This window comes from Lepidochelys kempii, chromosome 8 (assembly GCF_965140285.1).
Source record: "Lepidochelys kempii isolate rLepKem1 chromosome 8, rLepKem1.hap1, whole genome shotgun sequence".
NCBI classification, from domain to species: domain Eukaryota; kingdom Metazoa; phylum Chordata; order Testudines; family Cheloniidae; genus Lepidochelys; species Lepidochelys kempii.
This window is the reverse complement of record NC_136387.1, coordinates 80,646,651-80,661,510: the sequence shown is the minus strand read 5'-3', so window position 1 is coordinate 80,661,510 and position 14,860 is coordinate 80,646,651.

Sequence of the window (14,860 nt, the reverse complement as noted above, 5' to 3'; positions counted from 1 at the left end):
GTATGTAAAAGTGCCAGTTACACTGACTATCAGACTTTACAAATGAAGAGCAAATTGAATTAAGCTAAGTATATGGTTATTTAACCATAGTCAACAAAATATTTCTTTGCCGTATAGCAAATAAGGTTTGTATTTAACCACAGATTAGTGCATTCCAATTTTAATACCAGTGCAGTTCATTTTTATAGTAGGATCTAAACAGCACTTTATGTTGACACTTCTATTGCGTATTTAATGAACTCATATCAAATATGCATGGCAAATAAATACTATGTCCCATGTAAACCTTTTCCCTCACACTTCCTATCTTTTCAAGAAAACTAAGTTGTGCTTCAAAATATATTTGTCCTCATAAAAATGCATCTCACTATAATGTAACTAAATCCTATTTCAATTTTTTTCCAGACAAGAAAGAGAATCTAGATAATTATAAGTACTGCTCTACTGCTGTTTTAGAATGCAGCCCTGAATTTACCTCTGCTTGTCTCTAAGCAGTCAGTCTGCTAAGAAAGTACCCTTCTGACAGAACAGATTAAGGCTCTCTAAAACTCCTTAACCTACTGTCCATACAGAACAGCACTGTGACATTACACATGATGCAACCAATAAACATCAGGGCTGGCAGAGGAGCCTAACTATGTTCTTCAGCCTGCATATCTAAATGCTCCTTTGTGCTCAGCAAGAAGAGAGATGCATTTCATTGGATGGCAGCAGGATAGTCCTAAATATAGGTATTGCATTTTCAGTAAAGTGGTATCTATTATCGAAAACGCTATTGTAGAAAAGGTGCACCCTGTGTACCTGTGCATTGTGGCCAAAGTTTACCCTCTTGGGTATTTTAGGGGCATGTTGAAATGTCCAGCTAGTCATTTACTCTGTAGGATCCTAACATATCTCTCTGAATTTAAAGGAAGGATAAAATACATGCCGAGAATTATACTGCATAAAGAATAAATACATCTGTTATACACATCCTCCTGGCTACTTGTAAATAAATATCAAGGTTGTAGATGTTGTTCAAGTGTCATTTTAACTGATGTAGTATATAGAATACATCATCAATTTGCTCTGTAGGTGTCCAGAATTTCATGCAGCTTGCCTTAAACAGACAACAAGCCAGCAGTTCCTTTTCTTTACAAATTAATAGAAAGACAAGAACTGCCATTCCGTGTTTGTCTTTCACAGAAACTTTACATGATCCACAAGGGTTTACCAATATTGTTTAAAAGAAAATGCAGTCACTTTATTTATATTTGGTAGCTTCAAGCCTACAAATACCAAACAACTGATTCCTTAGCTCAATGGACTTTGAAATGAATGCTTATTTTTGCCCATCTTCAGCTTCGGGTATTTTGTAAAAGTAGCTTTAACACTAGTCTCCGGGTAATTCACTAGGAGATGTCTTTATACACCACTGATAGTAATACAACTCATTTTGGGTGATTAACTTAGCCCCCAGTATTGCAAATGCCTTGCAACATTAGCCGATCTTTCAAGAAATAGCTGCAACATGAGAAAATTGCATATAGGATTGTTTGCAACTAGGAACCTGTGAAATGTAAAATAAAATTAAAGACTATAAAGTAAAACATCACAGCTACCTAAAATATTAATAGCCAGTATTCTAAAAAGTAATTTAGAAGATTGCATGTGGTAGTGAAAATTATTAATTTAAAAACAGATAGGGTTGGAAAAATAAAGGCAGGAGTTTAGAACAAGCAATAGATCATTCAAATTCATTTTAGACTCAATATAAAAAAAGAATGCAAGTGGCATGGGCAGCCTTATCAAATGAGCAGAACTGGATCTGAACTGCCTGGCCATTAGATCTAGATCTAGATAGATTTAATTGGGGATTGGTCCTGCTTTGAGCAGGGGGTTGGACTAGATGACCTCCTGAGGTCCTTTCCAACCCTGATATTCTATGATCTGTAGAAAATATGAAAGCAACGATGGCTTATTTTGTATTTATACTACAGAACAAAGAAATATAGTATCCTTAGCCCATCCAGTGTTTGCACATTTTCACTCTAATTGAAACACATGAAAAGCCTATTGCCAGCAACTTTTAATTAACTCATCCTGAACTGAAAGCCATTGCTCAAAATCATGTTTCTTAGTTTCTCTCTGTGGGGGACACCATGCTGGAAATTCAGTTGGTTTTGTGTGTGTGACTCCCAGCTTCAAAGCCAACTGTTTCCCTTTTGATATGCAATTCTTCTTTAAAATTTTTTGGAACAAACAGATGAATCAAAGGCAGACCCGGAAAACTAAATTATTTTAGCTAGTCTTGAATAAGGCCCTGATTCATCAAGGTACGTGACTTCAGTGGGACCACTTGTGTTCTTAAAGTTAGGGACATGTTTATGTACCTTACTGAATTGGAACCCTGAAGAGTTTTTACTTGTTTTATGTCACTTATTGCCCAAGGTACTAACACTAGACCAAGAAGCACTACGTGTCAGATCCAAAATAGTAACACTGAGTCACAAAACTGTGTGTCAGATCCTCAGGTCTGACCCTCTTGCACTCAGCACAGTTCTGAATGTGTTGGGTCTAAAAATGGCTTTTAGCCACTTTTCCACTTTCCATTGCGTAAGGAAGTTCAAATAGTCTTAGCGCTGCTATAAGTTATATTAGTTTCCCATAGCTCCCAAGTGGCCATTCCAGCAGCTCGAAATGACCAGAGCACAACAGCACTCTGTCCATGGCCCTTCCACACATTCTGGGGTGATTCTAGATCCAACTTGTAGGTGAAGAGCTGTAACTTGCCTTAGCTCTAAATGGTCTTATTAAGTGTCTGCTGTGTTTGCCAAGGCTGTTCAATGAAATCCTGCATGTCACCACTGGTTCCGATTTAGAGCTTACTGATGGAATATGCACCAGACAGTGAGAGTCATTCTTTGAGCAGCTGCCTTAGGCGTTAACTCCATGGGTGCTCTGGGACTGCAGCACCCACCAAAAAAAAAATCGTGGGTGCTTAGCACCCACCAGCAGTCCTGTAGATCAGCACCTCCCCTCCCCTAGCGCTTCCCACTGACTAGATGCCCTGCCGATCAGCTCATCCTCCTCCCTCCCCGCACCTCCAGTGCCACGGAACAGCTGTTCGACAACATGCAGGAGGTGCTGGGGAAGAGGGGGGGGCAGGAAGAAGCAGGGCAGGGACAGAGGGGAAATGGGTGGTGTGGGGGCATGGCTTGGGGTGGAGTGGGGGTTGAGCACTCCCTGGGAACAGAGGAAGTTGGCGCCTATGGCAGCTGCCCCTACCTGGAACCTTCCTCTGGAGAGCCATGCTTTTTAACAATGAACAGTACATAGCCTTGGCATAAGGTATATTTATTTTATTCTGATATTCTCTCTCATTCTTTTAAAATGGGGCAGTGCCCCACTGCAAGAGCCTCCACTTGACATTAGGAAATATAGAGAACAACCCTACATTAACTGGCAAGGAGATTGACTGGATGGCTGAATAACCCTGTTATTCCCATGGATTTTTAGCTGTCATATAGTATAAAGAAAAATAAGTTGAAATTATTTGGAAAGTTTTGGTACATAAAAATATATAAATGTACATGGAGAATTACACAAGCTGCCTCTGCTAGGAGATGGGGAAAACAGACTTGTTCTTAAATATTCCTAATTGATTTCTGTAATTTTGATACTCCTTTTGGCTTGAGATGAATGCATTTTAATACCCCATTCATAGTCTTGATAACATGTCCTCTTTCAACTTGCCTATTATCACTTATGATGTAGCTGCTTGTAACTCACTGCCTAAATACATTACTGGTGAATTCATGCAACTTGGGATGAATGGGCTATAGAAACAGAGCTGTCATCACACTTAAAATTAAAGGAAAAGACAGCTTTTTAAAATTGACCCATACATCTGAGGAATAGTGGAAACTGTAATGACAAATAATGGTAAGACAAGGGTATTCAGATGCCTGTACTGAACAGATTATTTGAATGAAGTCCCTTTAATAAACTAGATGCTTTTTGCTCCAAGTTGAGCCAAAACATGTATAGAGTAAAGAGTAAAAGCAATTTTCTGGTTCATGTGGAATAGATGAGTTGTTATAGCTTTGCAAACGTGTGGCTTGATTGTTGGGTCTGTTCTGGTTGCTTTGTATGCCTCAGGGGCAGAAAACACCTGGGAAAATGGCTTAAATGGATCCTTGGGAATCACCCTGTGTAATTGCTGGGTGATGCAGAGTTGGCACAGCAGTCTAAATTATTTCCCCACCCCTCCTCTGCATAGGGTGTGCTCCCAGGGGAAAGTGAACATAAACGGAGTGTCCTGATACTCTAGTGATTCCCCACGGCCAGTAACGCCTCTTGGGGCTATGGGCCATGAGACATAATTTAGAGCAGCCCAAAGTATCTCTAAATCACACCAGGGAGCAAACTGAAATGAGGCTGACGATTGCCTAAGTGGTTTGGACATTCCTTCACTGCCACCTTCCTCCTTAGTTGTGCTAAGTACATTTTGGCTGCAGCTCAGGATCTAGCAATAAAAATGCAATGCTTTGTCCTCTGAAATGCACTGTAAGACTAGGATTATTCTTCATTGTAAGACATTATCACCATTCAAATTTCATAACTCCTGTTTACAACTTCATTATACAAAGAAACAAATGAGGGGATGAAATTTGTGAACTATCTGAATAAGCGAGTTTCACCCATAGGAAGGGTGTCTGGAGAAAAGTGACTTCTAGAGAGAAATTTGTAATAATTAGTCATATTATTCCAAAACAGCATGCCAGGAAAAGAAAAAGAAAACAAATAAACATCCATATAGAAATAATATGGAAAGCAACACTAGAAGATGTTCAGACATTTTAAATTAATATTATTTTAATGTGCCCTAAATATGTTAGGTGTTTCAAATACATTACAAAAAAACATATGGAAAATTCCGTGGCTGGTATAAATCAGAAGTCAATGGAGCTATGCTAATTTACACTAGCTGAGGATCTAGCCCATAGCATCTGCTTAAACTCTAAATTGTGGATGACACCATCAGAAGAGAATGCCTTAGCTGTCACCTTCAGACCCCAACGAAAACCTCTCCAGCACGTCAAGGATCTACAACCTATCCTGAAGAATGATCTCTCACTCTCAGACCTTGGGAGACAGGCCAGTCCTTGCTTACAGACAGCCCCCCAACCCGAAGCAAATACTCACTAGCAGCTACACACCACACAACAAAAACACTAAGACAGCAACCTATCCCTGCAACAAACCCCGTTGCCAACTCTGTCCACATATTTATTTAAGGGACACCATCATAGGACCTAACCTCATCAGCCACATCATCAGGGACTCATTCACCTGCATATCTACCAGTGTGATATATGCCATCATGTGCCAGCAATGCCCCTCTGCCATGTACATTGGCCAAACCGGACAGTCTCTATGCAAAAGAATAAATGGACACAAATCAGAAGTCAAGAACTATAACATTCAAAAACCAGTCGGCAAACACTTAAATATCCCTGGATACTCAACAACAGACTTAAAAGTGGCAATTCTCAAAACACCACCACCCCCCCCCCCTTCAAAAACAGACTCCAACGAGAAACTGCAGAACTGGAATTAATTTGCAAACTGGATACCATCAAATTAGGCCTGAATAAAGACTGGGAGTGGATGGATCACTACAAAAACTATTTTCCCCATACTACTTTCCCTCTACTGTTACTCACACCTTCTTGTCAACTGTTTGAAATGGGCCACACTGATTACATTGGCCTCATTACCACTACAAAAGTGATTTTTCCTCCCTTGGTATTCTACTGTTGCAAATAGAATCATAGAATATCAGGGTTGGAAGGATATCAGGAGGTCATCTAGTCCAACCCCCTGCTCAAAAGCAGAACCAATCCCCAATTAAATCATAAATAGCCCACTTCCACTTTAATTGAATTGTCTCATTAGCACTGACCCCCCCCAACTTGGTAAGGCAACTCCCATCTTTTCATGTACTGTGTATATATACCTGCCTATTGTATTTTCCACTCCATGCATCTGATGAAGTGGGTTTTAGCCCACAAAAGCTTATGCCCAAATAAATTTGTTAGTCTCTAAGGTGCCACAAGTACTCCTGGTTGTTTTTGCTGATACGACTAACATGGCTACCACTCTGAAATCTGACACCATGAATGAGAGTCACAAACAGTAGGGAGAGGATGCAGTGAGGAGGAACAAGGCTTATATCAATACAATCAGGCATATGCACATCCCTTTCATCCATGCAATCAGGCATATGCAATCTCTCACTCCCCAAAAAATACTGTTCCATACTTTTCCCACCCAACAACCCTCGAGGTTCACTCCCAGGCTCTGTCCCAGCAATTACTTTCCTCTCCCTCAGCTCCTCCATTACCTGACTCCCTCAAGCATTTGCACCACTTCTGAGGGGTTTTGGGAAATATATTTCTGTGTTGTAGTTTAAATGAATTACTCAAAGCCCTGTATTAAGATGCCCAGTTAAGAATCTGTGTGTCAAAAAAGGTTTCCTGAATCTTTTTTGTTGTCTGTATTGTTACAGACACTTACTGACAGGTGTTTTGAAATAAATTGCCAGAATAATTGAAACTGGTGTGATTATTTTGTGTTATTTTGAGAAACACAATACGCAGAATTTTAAAATATTGTGTGGAATTTTTAGGTTTTTTTGGCACAGAATTCCCTCATCACATATAGTAGAGGTGGACAAGATCTCGCCTGAAGGACAGGATAACAAACCCCAAAAGAGAATGTGATATTAAACTGATTTTACGGTTGATCTTTAGGATACTACTGTCACATTCCCAACTGACCGTTGAAAGATTTCCCATTTTTCTTTATACTGACAATTTGATTAAATCTGCACCCTCTGTGAAATAAGCAGCTGTTTTTTCCCCTGTGCAATTCCTGTCTACATAAACCCTTTAGCATAAAACATTTTAGTTTCACCAAATCCTGGCTATAGTTACATCAGTGCAGCCCATTGAAGACAATGTAACGTAAAGGCAAATCCATCCCTCTCTTCCATGACCATGAAGGGGCTTGAGCTGACGTTAATGTTTCCAATGTGCTGACTGTGTATGGTAATAGTGGAACCCCCTACCCCTGGAAGTGTATGGAGTGCTGTTCTGCATGAGCTAACTGTAAGGCTGCATGTGGAAGGGTCTCAGGGCATGAGCAACCCAAGCAAAGGCCAGGGGATCCATTGCTATGTGGAGAGCACATGGGGGAAAACAGCCTCCTAAACTGCATCATGTCTGAATGGATTAATCCTTCTCCTGCACATCTGTCCAGCACCTGGTCTGGCTTCTTAGGGGAGGTGTTGGCCCTTAAAGAGATGATGCAAAAATATTTGAGATGGAAAATGCTAAAATACACTGAAGACAACATCGCTCGGCCATATAAAGAAAAACGTTTGGCTTTAAAAGCTGTTTTTCTACCACTGCAATTTGTTGAGGGGAGGAAAAAACCCAGAGAGCAAAATATTTTTTACAATTAGTTCAATAGATATGCCTTTTTAATTCCAGTGTTAGGTAACATGTCATTTGTTGTGTTTAAAACCTTTATCCTCATTTGCACTGAAAGATACATATTTTTATACATAGTCTTTCACGAGATTGTGGTTGAGACACCTACTATGCTATTTACACTTCATTACTACATATTTTTATTCTGTTTTATGAGAAAAAGGCATGAAACTAACTAATATGGAATTTCAAAGGTTTGCACAGGTCTTAGGAAAAAATGGATTATGCTCAGCTGGGTGTTGACAAACTGAGTTGAATTAGTTTCAGATACACAAACAGTATGGTAGATGGTACAGAAAAAAACCCCTACCACATACCCAATGACAATAGCAGCTGTATCAGGAGCTCATTGTGTGTAAGAGATGATGTGGTTGATTAAGACAGTCCCATTGTTTCATCTGGTATCTTGGCAAGCCAAGATTTTCATCAGGGCATCACTCTATCTCACTTTTCTTTCTGCTGCTTTTTGTAAATGACACAACCAAAGGAACATGCCTCTTTAAACTGTCACTAAGTTTAACTCCTCCTCTGCAATTACATTTGCATGCATAATACATCATAACAAATTGGATATTGGAAAGAAGCACAACAGGAATTATGCTTGCTTGTGGCAGGAGATAGAAGCTGATGTAATACTGATGGGGAGTGAAGGAGGGATAAAGAAACCTAATGAATTAAAACCACTTATAGAAGACAGGATGCAGCTGCTGTTTCTCAGGGTTTTTTTAAAATGTAGGGATCAACTGCTGAGGAAAAAATTAATGAAAGGAAATGTAAAAATAAGTTATCACAATCTGTCAAAGCCTTAAAAAAAATAAAGGCTCTATTTGTTGCCCTAACAGGAAGGTTTTTCCTTATGTCTTTAGAAATTTAAAATATCTGCCTTACTTCAAGGAAGGATTTTTGTTTCATTAAGAATTGTTAAAGGATAAAGTCAGGCAAAAAAAACTCATACATTATAGAACAAGTTTCCTTACTGGATCTCCCTGCCCTGGAATGAGTGATTCCCATTCTCCTTTGGAGAGTAACTTTCCCTTTTCCACCATTCTGTCCAAGAGCGTACCGTGCTCCTAGGAGGCTTCACCCATCTCTGATAGATCTCCAGATTTGGGAGGCTAAGTATGGCAGCCGCTACATCTGCTGATTGTCCCCAAAGCATGTGTTTTTCTAAGGTTTCTGTGCTTCAGTTGTAACTCAATTTACTGCATGCTTCTGACCACAGCCAGCAGGGCAGCCCCAGAACAGATGGGACATGAATTCAGCTGAGCTGGCTGCTGTCTTCTCCAGACCTGCTCAGAAAAAGCCAATGTGCATTTGGCAGAACTTCAAACTCTTCTACACCAACAGGCTTTCTGCTGGATGGAGTAAAGGAGCACACTGAAAACTCCCTAATGTTTCAGGATTACTCTGCCCTTTAAGCTTGGTTGCCCCAGAGAAGACTTTCAGAACGAATGTACACACATGCCCCCCACTGAGGCAAGTTTGCCAAGGGACATTTTCAGTTCTGGAGCAGCCTGACCCATTCCAGTCCTAATTCATGTTAGTCCCAGGGAATCTGACCCTTCATCCTGTACATGAGGAGAAAAATTTAGAAGATTTAGACTTTTTGGTAAAACACCAAACTGAAAATTTGTTCCTGAAAACTGAAAATTTTGATTTGGAAATGCCACCATGATGCCTAATGGGAGTTATAGATCAGGTACCTCTGGATATCCCCACTTTTCTGTATCAGCTGTATCCCTGGCCTGGCTACAATCTCCCAAAATGGACAGAATAGATAAGGTTGAACCCAGCCCTGGCCATTTTTAGAGCATGTTTTAAAACTCACCTTTGGGCAAAGAGAAGGAGGCGGGTGGTGGTGGTCGGGGACTCTCTACTCTGGGGGACTGAGTCATCTATCTGCTGTCCTGACCGGGAAAACTGAGAAGTCTGCTGCTTGCCAGGGGCTAAGATTCGCGATGCGACGGAGAGACTGCCAAGACTCATCATCATCAAGCCCTCGGATCGCTACCCCTTCCTGCTCCTCCATGTGGGCACCAATGATACTGCCAAGAATGACCTTGAGCGGATCACTGTGGACTACGTGGCTCTGGGAAGAAGGATAAAGGAGTTTGAGGCGCAAGTGGTGTTCTCGTCCATCCTGCCCGTGGAAGGAAAAGGCCTGGGTAGGGACCGTCGAATCGTGGAAGTCAACGAATGGCTACGCAGGTGGTGTCAGAGAGAAGGCTTTGGATTCTTTGACCATGGGATGGTGTTCCATGAAGGAGGGGTGCTAGGCAGAGACGGGCTCTACCTTACGAAGAGAGGGAAGAGCATCTTTGCGAGCAGGCTGGCTAACCTAGTGAGGAGGGCTTTAAACTAGGTTCACCGGGGGAAGGAGACCAAAGCCCTGAGATAAGTGGGAAAGCGGGATACCGGGAGGAAGCACAGGCAGGAATGTCTGTGAGGGGAGGGCTCCTGCCTCATACTGAGAATGAGGGGCGATCAGCAGGTTATCTCAAGTGCTTATATATGAATGCACAAAGCCTTGGAAACAAGCAGGGAGAACTGGAGGTCCTGGTGATGTCAAGGAATTATGACGTGATTGGAATAACAGACTTGGTGGGATAACTCGCATGACTGGAGTACTGTCATGGATGGTTATAAACTGTTCAGGAAGGACAGGCAGGGCAGAAAAGGTGGGGGAGTAGCACTGTATGTAAGGGAGCAGTATGACTGCTCAGAGCTCCGGTATGAAACTGCAGAAAAACCTGAGTGTCTCTGGATTAAGTTTAGCAGTGTGAGCAACAAGAGTGATGTAGTGGTGGGAGTCTGCTATAGACCACTGGACCAGGGGGATGAGGTGGATGACGCTTTCTTCCGGCAGCTCTCAGTAGCTACTAGATCGCACACCCTGGTTCTCATGGGTGACTTTAATTTTCCTGATATCTGCTGGGAGAGCAAAAACAGCAGTGCACAGACAATCCAGGAAGTTTTTGGAAAGCGTAGGGGACAATTTCCTGGTGCAAGTGCTATGGGGGGGAGCTTTTCTTGACCTGCTGCTCACAAACCGGGAAGAATTAGTAGGGGAAGCAAAAGTGGATGGGAATCTGGGAGGCAGTGACCATGAGTTGGTTGAGTTCAGGATCCTGACGCAGGGAAGAAAGGTAAGCAGCAGGATACAGACCCTGGACTTCAGGAAAGCAGAATTCAACTCCCTCAGGGAACAGATGGGTAGGATCCCCTGGGGAACTAACATGAAGGGGAAAGGAGTCCAGGAGAGCTGGCTGTATTTCAAGGAATCCCTGTTGAGGTTACAGGGACAAACCATCCTGATGTGTCGAAAGAATAGTAAATATGGCAGGCGACCAGCTTGGCTTAACGGTGAAATCCTAGCGGATCTTAAACATAAAAAAGAAGCGTACAAGAAGTGGAAGGTTGGACATATTACCAGGGAAGAGTATAAAAATATTGCTCGGGCATGTAGGAATGAAATCAGGAGGGCCAAATTGCACCTGGAGCTGCAGCTAGCGAGAGATGTCAAGAGTAACAAGAAGGGTTTCTTCAGGTATGTTGGCAACAAGAAGAAAACCAAGGAAAGTGTGGGCCCCTTAATGAATGAGGGAGGCAACCTAGCGACAGAGGATGTGGAAAAAGCTAATGTACTCAATGCTTTCTTTGCCTCTGTCTTCACTAACAAGGTCAGCTCCCAGACTGCTGCGCTGGGCATCACAGCATGGGGAGTAGATGGCCAGCCCTCTGTGGAGAAAGAGGTGCTTAGGGACTATTTAGAAAAGCTGGACATGCACAAGTCCATGGGGCCGGACGAGTTGCATCCGAGAGTGCTGAAGGAATTGGCGGCTGTGATCGCAGAGCCATTGGCCATTATCTTTGAAAACTCGTGGCGAACGGGGGAAGTCCTGGATGACTGGAAAAAGGCTAATGTAGTGCCAATCTTTAAAAAAGGGAAGAAGGAGGATCCTGGGAACTACAGGCCAGTCAGCCTTACCTCAGTCCCTGGAAAAATCATGGAGCAGGTCCTCAAAGAATCAATCCTGAAGCACTTACATGAGAGGAAAGTGATCAGGAACAGTCAGCATGGATTCACCAAGGGAAGGTCATGCCTGACTAATCTAATTGCCTTCTATGATGAGATTACTGGTTCTGTGGATGAAGGGAAAGCAGTGGATGTATTGTTTCTTGACTTTAGCAAAGCTTTTGACACGGTCTCCCACAGTATTCTTGTCAGCAAGTTAAAGAAGTATGGGCTGGATGAATGCACTATATAAGGTGGGTAGAAAGTTGGCTAGATTGTCGGGCTCAACGGGTAGTGATCAATGGCTCCATGTCTAGTTGGCAGCCAGTGTCAAGTGGAGTGCACCAGGGGTTGGTTTTGTTCAATATCTTCATAAATGATCTGGAGGATGGTGTGGATTGCACTCTCAGCAAATTTGCGGATGATACTAAACTGGGAGGAGTGGTAGATACGCTGGAGGGCAGGGATAGGATACAGAGGGACCTAGACAAATTGGAGGATTGGGCCAAAAGAAATCTGATGAGGTTCAATAAGGATAAGTGCAGGGTCCTGCACTTAGGACGGAAGAACCCAATGCACAGCTACAGACTAGGGACCGAATGGCTAGGCAGCAGTTCAGAGGAAAAGGACCTAGGGGTGACAGTGGATGAGAAGCTGGATATGAGTCAGCAGTGTGCCCTTGTTGCCAAGAAGGCCAATGGCATTTTGGGATGTATAAGTAGGGGCATAGCGAGCAGATTGAGGGACATGATCATTCCCCTCTATTTGACATTGGTGAGGCCTCATCTGGAGTACTGTGTCCAGTTTTGGGCCCCACACTACAAGAAGGATGTGGATAAATTGGAGAGAGTCCAGCGAAGGGCAACAAAAATGATTAGGGGTCTGGAACACATGACTTATGAGGAGAGGCTGAGGGAACTGGGATTGTTTAGTCTGCAGAAGAGAATAATGAGGGGGGATTTGATAGCTGCTTTCAACTACCTGAGAGGTGGTTCCAGAGAGGATGGTTCTAGACTATTCTCAGTGGTAGAAGAGGACAGGACAAGGAGTAATGGTCTCAAGTTGCAGTGGGGGAGGTTTAGGTTGGATATTAGGAAAAACTTTTTCACTAGGAGGGTGGTGAAACACTGGAATGCGTTACCTAGGGAGGTGGTAGAATCTCCTTCCTTAGAAGTTTTTAAGGTCAGGCTTGACAAAGCCCTGGCTGGGATAATTTAATTGGGGATTGGTCCTGCTTTTGAGCAGGGGGGTTGGACTAGATGACCTCCTGAGGTCCCTTCCAACCCTGATATTCTATGATTGAAAGGCTTTTCTTCAAAAAGGAAGCAAGGGATTGCAACAAAAAGAAAAGGGGAAACAAAGTCAGTGAGCAAAACTGCCACACCTGGGAATAGTAAAGAGCAGTGCCCACTTTGGACAACTGTATTTGGTACCCAGTTAAGGTGATGGGTGCAGCGTAGGAACACGAGAGCAAGATGGGTCTTGCTTCTCACCCATTCTAGTTCTTCCTTCTCAGTTATCGCCGATTTCCCTCAAGAGATGATCAGAAAGGAGAGGTGCAGATCCTCTACTTTGTTTCTAGCCCTCTAGTCTAAACTCCTTACCTCCTTTCTGATCTTCCCGCATTCAAGACAGGGTTTATTCAATTTCTTCGATCCTCTAATAAAGTGCTACAACCTCACTGTTATGGTCTTTGTTTGTTTAAAGAAGAAAACTTGCTCCGGGAATGGTTTTTATCACTGACACCATCTGTTGACTAAATTTCATCCTTTGACTTTGGTGGAATTACACTGAGGATGTGTTTTCCCATAAATAGAATATAGGGCATGCAGTGTAATCTGATCAACATGATGCACTGGTGAATTTTCTTTGAAGATTAAAGAAAGAGCAGCACAAGCAGGTTTGGTGCAATCTCTGTACTTCTGTCCAAGCCGCTGGACATCTGAATTTATACTACACAAACGATGCTGGGGGCAGTGCAGCACAGCACACATTTTTAAATAAATCTACTCATCTCCTGTCTAACATTATGTTTTCTCTCAGACTGAGAAGAGTTACATAGAGAATCTGCATGTTAAACACATGCCAGGCCATGCCAATTCAGGAACGTGGAAGATCGGAGACACTTTGACAAGTTTCACCCTACCCTGCCTTGCAATGTTTAGTAATCCCACCAGAAAAGCAGGGTTGGAAATTTCAGTTTGGGGGATTTTTGACAATTCTTATATGCTAAAACACAAGACTCTTGTTTCTCTTAGCCCATGAGGAATGTTCACAAGGTGCAGCCTCATTACATTTTTCTATGAAAAATCCCAGAATATTTCAAAGGGACTTCCTCCCCAGAAATGCAGCTGTACTTTTGAGCAATAAAAAAAAAAAAAGTTGCCAGATAAGGAAAAAAAAATCTAAACAGTGAAAAGTTTCTACAGATAGATGCCAAGGAGATGAAAGCATTTTCTTGGGAGCATCATTTAGATTGAAATACTGTATTTCAGTACCAACTCTAACAGCAGTGATGGACAACAACTTCCATCTTAGAAAGATCTTTATAAAGACAATCAGTGGGGGATAGAAGTTTACAGGGTGACAGTTTTTAGGGCCATCCTTAGGAATACAAGCCTGTATGCATAGAAACTAGATCCCTGCATAATGATGCAGAGTAATTACTGCTGTGTCATGTCTGCAGGTGGATATTGTTAGGGCCAACTAGGGTATAATAGCGTTAATATCTCTCTTGGAGACAGAGGAAACTAGGATGGGGGGGGTGGGGGGAGTCCTTCTAGGAACAGCCAAGCCTAGGGAGAAAGCTTAGGTTGTGTTTACATTTATGATTGTCTGAGTTATAAATAAAGCTAAACTTCAGGAAGAGAGCAAGTTTGGATGACATCTGGCATAGCGTGTGTATACTCTGTACTAGGGTAGACATCCACCTGCTTACAGTTACCGATATCACTGACCATTTGTGAACAATGCCTCTCAGCAATGCTCTTCCTACATTCACACAGCTGAAACAAAACCACTTAAAATTTCCCTTTAAGCAAAAATGCAGTATCTATTGAGAATGATTGAAGAGCATCTTCTAAGCACACTTGTGGTTTAGTACCTTGCTGTCACTAGTTTTTGTTGCAGTAAAAATTGCATTCTCTTTAATAATCCTGGGTTTGCACATTTATTGTAATACTAATTACATGACTATTGTAACCCAGATAATTGCAGGACTTGTCAATTCAATTCTCATTTATGCTCAAGCACAAGTCTGTTCTTAGTCCCCCCCCCCCCCACGCAAAGAAATCTTCCTTTTGCAAAC